General features: G+C 37.0%; 1 long non-coding RNA gene across 7 annotated transcripts in view; it reads left to right on the forward strand.

Moving 5' to 3' along the window:
- LOC121532129 overlaps window positions 1-9,998 on the forward strand; it is a 31,332-nt gene extending 21,334 nt beyond the window's left edge. For all 7 annotated transcript variants that reach the window (XR_005994245.1, XR_005994244.1, XR_005994246.1 and 4 more), the window contains 2 exons: window positions 6,304-6,401; window positions 9,075-9,998. This is a non-coding gene — a long non-coding RNA (uncharacterized LOC121532129). The remainder of the gene's footprint in view (window positions 1-6,303; window positions 6,402-9,074) is intronic.
- The last annotated feature ends 270 nt before the right edge of the window (window positions 9,999-10,268 follow it).

Below are 10,268 nucleotides of genomic sequence, written 5' to 3' on the forward strand. Positions count from 1 at the left end.
CATTCAAGTCACACGAAAATGAGCAATTAGCTGTTTCTCATACTCTTATAAGGAAATATGTCATAATATAAAGTGACATGAAAATAAACGCTTATTTCTAAAAGGTTAGTTTAGTACATAATTTAATTGGATACAATAAATGTAAAATTGAATCACAGATTAAATCAGTTTGTATTTTGCTAAATTGTAGAAGGGATCAAATTCAAGACTGACCATTGAAGCTGAAATTATAAATATATCTAATATCTATCAAGACAATTGTTCTGACAGAAAATAATACATTGTAGAAGTTTATCATGTAGAATTATATATCAGGGTATTTCATATTGTAGTGATTGTTGAAATTGGTTTCCATTGATCTTTCTACTAAACCAATATCAAGAGTTTCTCTCTCTATCGCTAGTCTGAATATATGATAACACAAAGAAATGTGGTCAACATTGTTGCAGAAATAATCATGTGCAAAATACTGTAGATACAGCATCATTCAACCTGCAATTAGTCCATAGTTGAAGCTAACAAACCAATCTGTGCTTAGTTCATTGTTACTGTGTTCACCTTTTCTCTCGCCCACCAAAAAACATGTTACTTTTTCTGTTTCATTGTGTTTGACAAGTTCTGTTGTAGCAATAGGAAGAATGAATTTACTGGGCAGGTTTGTACACTTGTACAAACAAGTAGTCTTACGTATTCATGGATGTGTGTGTGTGTGTGTGTGTGTGTGTGTGTTAGGCCTATACAGTACATATGAAACCAAAAATATTACTAATGTAGAGTGAGTGTATGTGTCTGTCTGTGAAAGTGTGTCAAAGCAGCATATTGATACTCTATCATTCCACCACTAAAGAATCAACATAGTTTTGTTCAAACATCAAGTAAACGTCTGTTTTTGCAAACCAACACACACAGAGATGCAAATAAATGAGATGGAAATACATAGAGACAAATATAGAAAGGGCAAAACAAAAAGAAAGGATGCAAAAGGAGAACCAAATGAGTTGAGGAAGATAAAAAAGAGAGAGTTAAAGAATGAAAAGACAGTGGGATGTAAAGGAAGGTTTGTAAAAAAAACTGTTCCTTGGGATCTATTTGAACTATTTGAGCCATTCCAAATAATTTCTTTGTCTACACATTTTGAACAGGGTTTCAACTATTTTAACCATTGTTAGTAATTGCTGGCTTTCTACTGGGTTTCAACTATTGAACCACGCTCATTCATTGGGTTGTAAAGATAAGATGACTTTATTATCCATATGGGGATATTTTGGTTGCAGCTCTGTGCATACATTAATACACAGAATCGTCATTTTGAGTTTGTGTCACTTTAAAATAATCCCTGTGACTCGTTCAAGTGGAACCATTGATTTATATGAATCTGGTTGTACTGCATTTGATGCAGTTAGATCTTATGTTATTTCTTATGGCCTTCTTACACAGAATCAAGCATAGACAAGGACATATACAGGTAGAAAAAGGGCAGTTCATGAAGCGATCAATGATTCATCTGTATACTATATACACTATACACATCAGTATACTCTCTTAACTATAATGTCAACTGTATGTTACCTTCCCACAGATGTTCAGGTATTTGAACCATTCCAAATAGTTACTCTGTAGGCCTATACCAGATTGCTATAGGTTTTTAACTAACTATTCTAACGATTTACAGTTCATGCTTGCTGTATCAAGGTTTTAAATGATTTGAACTGAGTCTAGTGCGAACACATTATCCAGCAGCAATGACTTGGGAAGAGTTACTTGGGGAGGGGTGGGGGAGGATAAATACTTTACTAAGGTAAGTTACCAATTCCACAATTGATCGCTTTTAGTTTTGTCTTCCCTTATAAAAAGAAAACTGTATAGGTGCAAACTCTTAGGGCCGGTTTCCCGGACAGATTAAGCCTAGTCCTGGACTAAAAAAACGATGTCGATAGAGATTCTTCTAAGAATGTTTTTTACAAATCCAGGAATAGGCTTAATCTCAGTCTGGGGAATAGTACATTTGCTTTTAGTCTCCAGAAACAGAGAAAGACACCCTGAATGTCAATGGAACCTCATAAAAGCACAAGTCCTGTTTTTTGTTGTTGTACTTTTTAACAGAGACACAGATATGATTGGCAGATATTCTGACTGGATGCTGTTTCTGGAAACTAGCTTGTATACTAAAAACAAAAGGGGATGTACATTTTTAGGAGGTCAAATGTAAATTGGAGCTTTAAACAATTTCAATGAACGGTGTGTGTGTGTGTGTGTGTGTGTGTGTGTGTGTGTGTGTGTGTGTGTGTGTGTGTGTGTGTGTGTGTGTGTGTGTGTGTGTGTGTGTGTGATGTGTGTGTCTGTACCAGAGCACGTCGGTGCAGTCACTGGGTTATTTTTGACTCAGTGGATCCATACTTGCGAACTTGTTACAGGAAATAATCACTGCCACCTGGTTAGGTTAGCATAGGGCTAAATGTGCAAGGTTATGTAATAGGAACCGCTAACATGTAGTGTTTTATCACGTTCAACTACGTCAACAAACAATAATACTTTTGACAAACTTAAAGCCTTGTTACTTTAGTTTGAAAAATGACAAACTTGTTGGAACGTGGAAAGTATAGTGTGTTAAAAAGTTTTATCCAATCTCACTGTACCTTATACTGTGGTATGGTGACTCATTTCAACAGCAACCTTCTTGATAAAACATGGCAGCCATTGTGTGTGTGTGTGCATGCTTGTGTTTATGCATTTGAGTGTGTGTGTGTGTCCTCCCCACCGAAGTAACAAAGCCAATCTTGCCAACACATTCAGGAACTGTGAACAGTCTGTCCAGCGATGCCTGTGGGCTGGTAAGACTGTGACTCCCACAGTCAGAGTCCTGCCCCGAAGATGAGCACCACTCCTCCTACCTGAACACGAACAGAATGGTGCTCTGTTAATTACTGTACCCCCATGTAACATGTGCTCCGCTCGGGGCAATGACACAGTTCCTTATAAGTAATGTAAAACGGAGTGTGACACAGCACCACATGTGGGACCTATCTAGGATTGTAAAATTCCGGTACCTTTCCTAAAATTCTCTGGTTTTCCAGAAATCATGATTGGAGGATTCCGGAATTCATGCTTATTCCCTCCTGATTCCAGGAATCTTCCAACTGGGATTTCTGGGAAACCTGGGAAACCCTAGGCCTACTGAAATGTGTTGTTTTGATTATTTATGCTTAGTATTTTCCTTGAATTCACTTGACAGGCAACCATCCTCATTATTCTAAAGTATCTCCAATTCCCAAGGTATTTTGAATGCAAATGTAACATCAAGGCACTTAAATAGTGCTTTAAGACAACATATAATACCCAAATTGTTCAGGAGAAATTGTGCTTACAAATCTGGAGCTCTGCTTGTGCGTATATCAGTTCTTGAGTTAAGAGAATAAAACAATTGTTTGAATGGCCAGACACACACGATTGCGTCTGGATTGTTTTGACACGGGTATAATATAATTTGCTGCACGTGTGACTTTTGCACTGTATCTGTCCAAAAAAGTGTCATCATAGCAATAGTAGTATATTACTCCCATTGTTATGAGCAGAGTCTTACGCTCTCTGTGTCTTTCTCTCTTGTGTTAGTAGGAGATTTGTAAAATACATGATTTTGTAAATGGGGGAAGTGGTGAAAAAGAAGGATATGTCTGTCCTGGGAGAAGAAGAGGAGAAGAAGAGGACGAAGGTAGCCGGGGGGTGGAATAGAAGGAGAACAGTCCCGAAAGTTACAGAGACAAGGTATAAGTAGAGAGAGAGACTGCTGTCGTGATTTTGAGTTTGCATCTGTAGCTCGTTCAAGTGGAATCATTGACTTATATGAGTCTAGTTGTACTGCATATGATGCAGTTAGATCTTATGTATTATGGCCTTCTTACCGTACTCAACCTGAAATGGCTAATCAAATTGACCAGCAATTCTGTTCTCTAGTGTTACTTGACATTGTTCGATACAGAGGTTTCTGGGTGGTAAGCGTGGTCACTGATTTGGGGTGGGGTGACACAGTATGGTGTCAGTGTGTATGCTGAAGTGGATGTGTGTACGGAGAGATGGGTAGAGGGGACGTTAGGATGAGGCTCATGCACACACACAGGTCTGGCAGAGAGCATTCATCTCAGGGGTGTCGTCAGTGCACAAATCAGTGTGTTCATGATTGTGGTGTGTGTGAGTGCGTTTAATAGTGCTGAAAGCGACGCACGCATGTACACATACGACTGAAAAACAGGGAAGGGATTCTTATGATATGTGAACTTTCATTATATATTGATCAGATTATATATATATATATATATATATACAGTAAATATGATATGGTTAATGTTTATTTTATCACAGAGTTGCATAGATAAGAGCTGTGCTAAAATGTCCCCTTTTTTACCTTTCATATATGCTGGGTGTGTGTCGGTGTAAACCAGGATGGGATAAAACATGGAATATCAAACATGGCAAAAAGGAGCATCTTTCCCAACATGCTTTGTAATGAAACTGACTAAAATCAACATGGTTAAAGTAATGTTTCTAATGTAGACCAGGCAGACAGGGGTATGTGCCACCTTTGATTTTGACACAGCACCCCGTAATGGTATGACGCACATTTCTACCATTTTACAGACATTTTGCCGTCAGATTCTGTCATTTCCTGCTGCTATAGTTTTCATAAAATGATGCTGTGTGTGAACAAGCAAATCATGCATGAATTGGTGGGCATGCCTTTATGTCGAAAAAGGTATTTTATATTTAAAATACTTTGTTTCATAAGTTACTGGAAGTATAAATCCAAATATAAAGCCACACATTTACAACTATACATTTATGTTCTTAATATAATATTCACAAATATGTGCAAATACTGCATTAGGTAGCTATAGTGAATTGGTCATTGATTTAAAGCTCTTGTCCTCCATGTCCCCTAAAACATATAAAGTTTGATAAAGAGATTAGAACAGAAAGCATTCTTAGAACAGAAAAATAACTAAGAGTAGTAAATATTCCTGTTCCATTTGTAAAGTATCCCATTGTTAATTGAACGTGAAATATATTTACGACTAGCTATTGGATGCTTATATTGCTGTTGTTGAGGTGCTAATGTGATTAGCATGACTGTTGTAAGTAACAGCAATATTTCCAGGACATAGACATGTCTTATATGGGCAGAAAGCTTAAATTCTTGTTACTCTAACTGCACTGTCCAATTACAGTGAAGAAAGACCATGCTATTGTTTGAGTAAACAACAAAAAACGTATCACGGCAACTGGTTTGATACATTCACCTCTGAAGGTAAATAATGTACTTACATTCAGTAATCTTGCTCTGATTTGTCATCCTAATGGTCCCAGAGATAAAATGTAGCATAGTTTTGTTTGATAAAATCCATTTTTATATTCAAATGTAGGAACTGGGTTCTACAGTTTGAACCCCTGCTGTCTCTGGCTCCACACCCACCCCGCCCAGCCATCTAGATGTGTGAAAGTTAGTGTTTAAGCTAATTTTCCATCATGTATGACATTCCTGGGAGTGTGTAAACATACATTTTGTTATTACCATATCATTTTTGTATGTTCTCTATAGTAATGTACTTGAAAATGTATCAATTGACCAATTTGGCACATTTGGGCAGACTTGATACAAAATAGTCCAGTATTGCAATGCTTCATTGGATCAATCTGAAACTTTGCACACACACTGTTGCCATCTAGTGGCCAAAATCTATATTGCGCCTAAATTGCAATATTATATTCTGGCCTTTCTCTTTCATTTCAAAGATGATGGAACAAAAACAATAATAGAAAACGCATGTTTTTTTGTTTGTATTATCTTTTACCAGATGTGTTATATTCTCCTACATTCATTTCACATTTACACAAACTTCAAAGTGTTTCCTTTCAAATGGTATCAAGAATATGCATATCCTTGCTTCAGGTCCTGAGCTACAGGCAGTTAGATTTGGGGATGTCATTTTAGGCGAAAATTGAAAAAAAGGGTCAGATCCTTAAGAGGTTAAACTCCAACATGTAAAGAGAAGTGTGTGTGACACGAGTGTGTATACAATGTTTACGAAGTGTGTGAAAGGGAGAGAGGCTGTGTGTGTGTGTGTGTGTGTGTGTGTGTTTTGAAAGGATGTGTCTTTACAGTGAATAAATGGCTGTTCATCTTTTTGTGTGTCGGTGAGAGATGGAAAGAAACAGTCAATACAATACGTTGTTCTAAGAACATACATTTTGTCAGAAAACCTTAGTATCCTTGAGGGGCTGAAATACAATGTTTATTTGTTTGCATTACAGGAGAAGTGTGTGTGTGTCCTCTCACCTGGCATTCCAATGAACCTGGACCAAGCCTGATACACACCTGTCACTCTCCCAACAGAAGAAAACAGTCACAGGTAATAATCCACTGTATACATCCCATGGGGTTCTGGTCAAAAGTAGTGCACAAATAAAGGGACTAGGGTGCCATTTGGGACACAGTCATTGTCTATGCTATAACCATGTGATGAAACCAAATTGTACAGTTTGATTGTCCATAAACATACAGACAACATTCAGAACGTTAATACTGTAATTGCATATGTCTTTTGACTGCAATCCTGTGGGGGTTTCCGTCAAAGAAACATTGAAAAGGTTCAAACAATTTCGAAACAAGAGAAACTATTTAGAATCTTGTTTATGTTTAATGAGTATACTTTTAAAAATATATATTAGGCTATTAATATATAGGCTATGACCAGCACATAGTAGGAAGTCAATTTTGATGCAGATGATTCATGATTAGACTACTAGAATACACAAGTGTCCTTTGAACTCCCAGATAATATTGAGTGTGAGTGATAGAGAGAAAATAGTGTGTGTGTTTGAAGAGAGTGTGTGTGACAGTATACAGTGTGTAAGAGGAGTGTGTGTGTAAAAGGGTGTGCATGAATATCTTGCTAGAAAAATATTTGAAGTACTCTCTCTAAGAAATGTAATCCATTTTAGCAGTATACAGGTAGACTTTTTTGCTAGCAAAATCATGTAGCCTATATGTATGACCTTGTGTAGTGATTTGATTTGACCACACAAATATTATCACTGTGCTGTAGTTTTTCAGAGTTTAATGAAATAATATGTTAATTTCATATAAAATGTAATATGTTATCTGTAGTAAAAGTAAGACAAAATAAAATTGCTGGTTAGTTTATTAGGGAGTGTTTGATAAAGTTAGAACTGAAATGATTGATACCTGTGTGTGTGTGTGTGTGTGAGAGAGAGAGAGAGAGCGAGAGAGAGAAGTGTGTTTGTGTTTCAAGTGTTCTGTGTAGTAAGAGTATGATAATGATAAATTGCTTCCCACTTGGCACAGACGTCAATTCAACGTCTATTCCACGTTGGTTAAACTTAATTTCATTGAAATGACGTGCAAACAACGTTGATTCAACCAGTGTTTGCCCAGTAGATTGTTAGTTTGTTAAGAAGTGTTAGATAAAGTTAGAACTGACATTATTGATACATAGGCTACATGGTAAGAAGACTATGCTTGGGATTTGTAGAGTATTGCTATTCTTCTAACTTTTAATACGGTTTACTCGTTTGTGAAGGAGCAGGCAGTTTTGTGGTAGCCTATTTGAAAATCCAGCATGTGTAGTACTGTGACAGATGTGCATACGTTTGTCAGGAAACCATTATGTTGCTCATTACTCCTACATAAATGATGGTGTACAATTACCACTTTAATATTGTGTAGGCCTATTTCAAAAGTTGTCAAAAGATTAGAGCAAGTAGGTAGCCTAAACATGGCAGTTTAATTGTGTGACCAGGTTAGGATTGATCCGATGCTTGAAATGCAGGTCTGTAAATTCAAATAGAATTTTGAAGCACATGCAGCAGGGAAGAGCTCGAAAAATGCATATTTGTACATACTGGTCTTTGAAAAAAAAACAATACAGAAAAATCATAAACAACTGCATGGATACGGAGGAAACATTAGAAATCTGGGAGCATGTGAGTGGCGGAGGTGGGTGCTGCTAGACGAGTATCGCTGTCCACTGAACCGTGGTGCTGAAATGTCGCGCTCTTTGTATAACTGTTACAGGCCATTTTAAACACATACACATCAAGGAAATGATTGATTGGCATATAACAAATGTCAAATGTGGACTTTTAGTGCAAAACAGAGATAAACATGCACATGTGATTGTTTAAAATAGGCGCAAAGTTATATGAACTGGACAAAAATGAGGGAAAGTATAGTTGCCTCGTTTTTCTTGTCAGACACTTATTCAGCAATCGTGTGGATTGGCTATGGCACACCTGCATGTATCGATACTAGGGGAGTGGCTGTGTGTTTCAGGGGAAATGTATGCAACACCCAGGAGTTTCAGAATATTGTCAAGATGAGAGTCCATATATTTTCTATAATTCTGATTTGAGTTTGTCCCATTCCAACTGCACAAGACTCTGGAATTTGTTGATATTTTCCCTCAAAGGGGCTATTGCAATTTCAGTAAATGGCAAATTGTTTATGTGTTACTGGAAACACTTTCTGTTTATGTATAATCGATGTGTGTGTTTGCGTATAGGCATGTGCGAATACATGTTTGTCTATAATTCCAGACGTGATAGTCTATAATTCCAGACGTGATGTTCCATTGAAAAATGACATGTGCCAACATGTTCTCCAAAAGAGAAAACGTTTTTGCAGGGCACGATAGTATACAACTGTACCAAAAGAAGCTGTCGGGTGTTTAGAGTAGCTACATAGTCGTGAAGAATATTTACAGTTTGCTGCTGTTTTTATTTTATTTATGTATTGTCATATTTGAAATCATGGCAGATAATGACAGATTGAAAAAGTAGCTGTGAGTTGTGTTATGGCTGGATAAATATGTATACTACTTTGCTGGAGATGAGAAGCTGTGGAATATTTTCAGCATTGAGGTTGTTGCTGTTTTAAATCATTCAGAATATGTGTGTGTGAAGGGGGTGATGAATTGTTGATTTCACTTCTAGTTTTGGCTTTTAAAAATCCACTATTTTTGGCTGCAGTGTCATTGACTATTACTTGAATGACTGTTTTTCAGATGTTCATGGTGGGGTCTGAGATCAGTGTGAACAACTACAAATGCAACTCGTACAGATGGACGTAACATATGAAGTGTGCTGAATATATCAATGTATTTATATCCTATTTGTACATATGGAATTGTTGTATTCATTTGATACGTAGAACGTCTCTTTTATGCACCTTCATAGGATCTCAAATGCTGAAAGATCCTGTCAAAATACATGCTTGTTGTACATATTTGCCTCTTTACTGTCTTTAATTTATAGATTAATTCTGATGGACCTTTATAAGATAACAACACTATAGTTGGTCAAGTTGATTTACATCATATTCATAAGCCTGGTCATCTAAGCAGGATGAAAATAATAGGCTAAGTCTTAATTAATAACCCATTTTTGAGTAATAGCCTATCATGTTAAGAGATATGCATGTAAGAATATATGTTTGGTGATATGTCAAATAGGCTACAAAAGGGAGTTAGTTATAAACTGCTGAAAAGCCAGTTCACCCAATCCATATAGGCTCCATCTGTCACGTATATTTCGGTATCTTCACTTCTGTCAAAAAATGCAAATAATTGCATGATGATTTCTCAAAAGTCAATCGATTTTCCTAACAAGCAAATGTTGATGAGTACATTACACATGTCAGTTATACTCAGGCAGTGCTGGTTTGTCCATATTTTATGTTTAGTTACATGTCGGTGTAAGCATACAGCTAGTATGGCGATAGTGGGTGGTCTTGATGACAAAAGTAGCCTAGGCTACACTGTTGTGAGAATTTCTGTCTGGATTGCAAGCTAATGCATTGTACATCAAAATGCCCAACTCTCCAGAGTCGTGACATCCCGCAAAGGGGAGGAATGTTCTCTCAATAATTCTGTTCGAGTTGTATGGTTCACAGATGTACAGTGCGATGGAATAAAGTGTTAGACATTCAATGACTGTCTCTGTGTTTATGTAAGGGAAACACTTTTCTCCCGTTAATCATTATACGTCATCCCATCTCTTCCGTGTTTCTGAAATGTACTATGGGGAAGAATTTATATTATATTGACAAGATAATCGAGTGACCGCTCTAACAATGGAGATACAAGTCCTGAAAGATGGAAGGCAAGCTGGAGGCGAGATCAGGTGGGACCATTCTAGCCATTGAGAGGGCAGATATCGCGTGTGAACAACAGGTACTACTCCGATATGAAGGCTTTTTT

The sequence above is a fragment of the Coregonus clupeaformis genome, chromosome 19, assembly GCF_020615455.1.
Source record: "Coregonus clupeaformis isolate EN_2021a chromosome 19, ASM2061545v1, whole genome shotgun sequence".
NCBI classification, from domain to species: domain Eukaryota; kingdom Metazoa; phylum Chordata; class Actinopteri; order Salmoniformes; family Salmonidae; genus Coregonus; species Coregonus clupeaformis.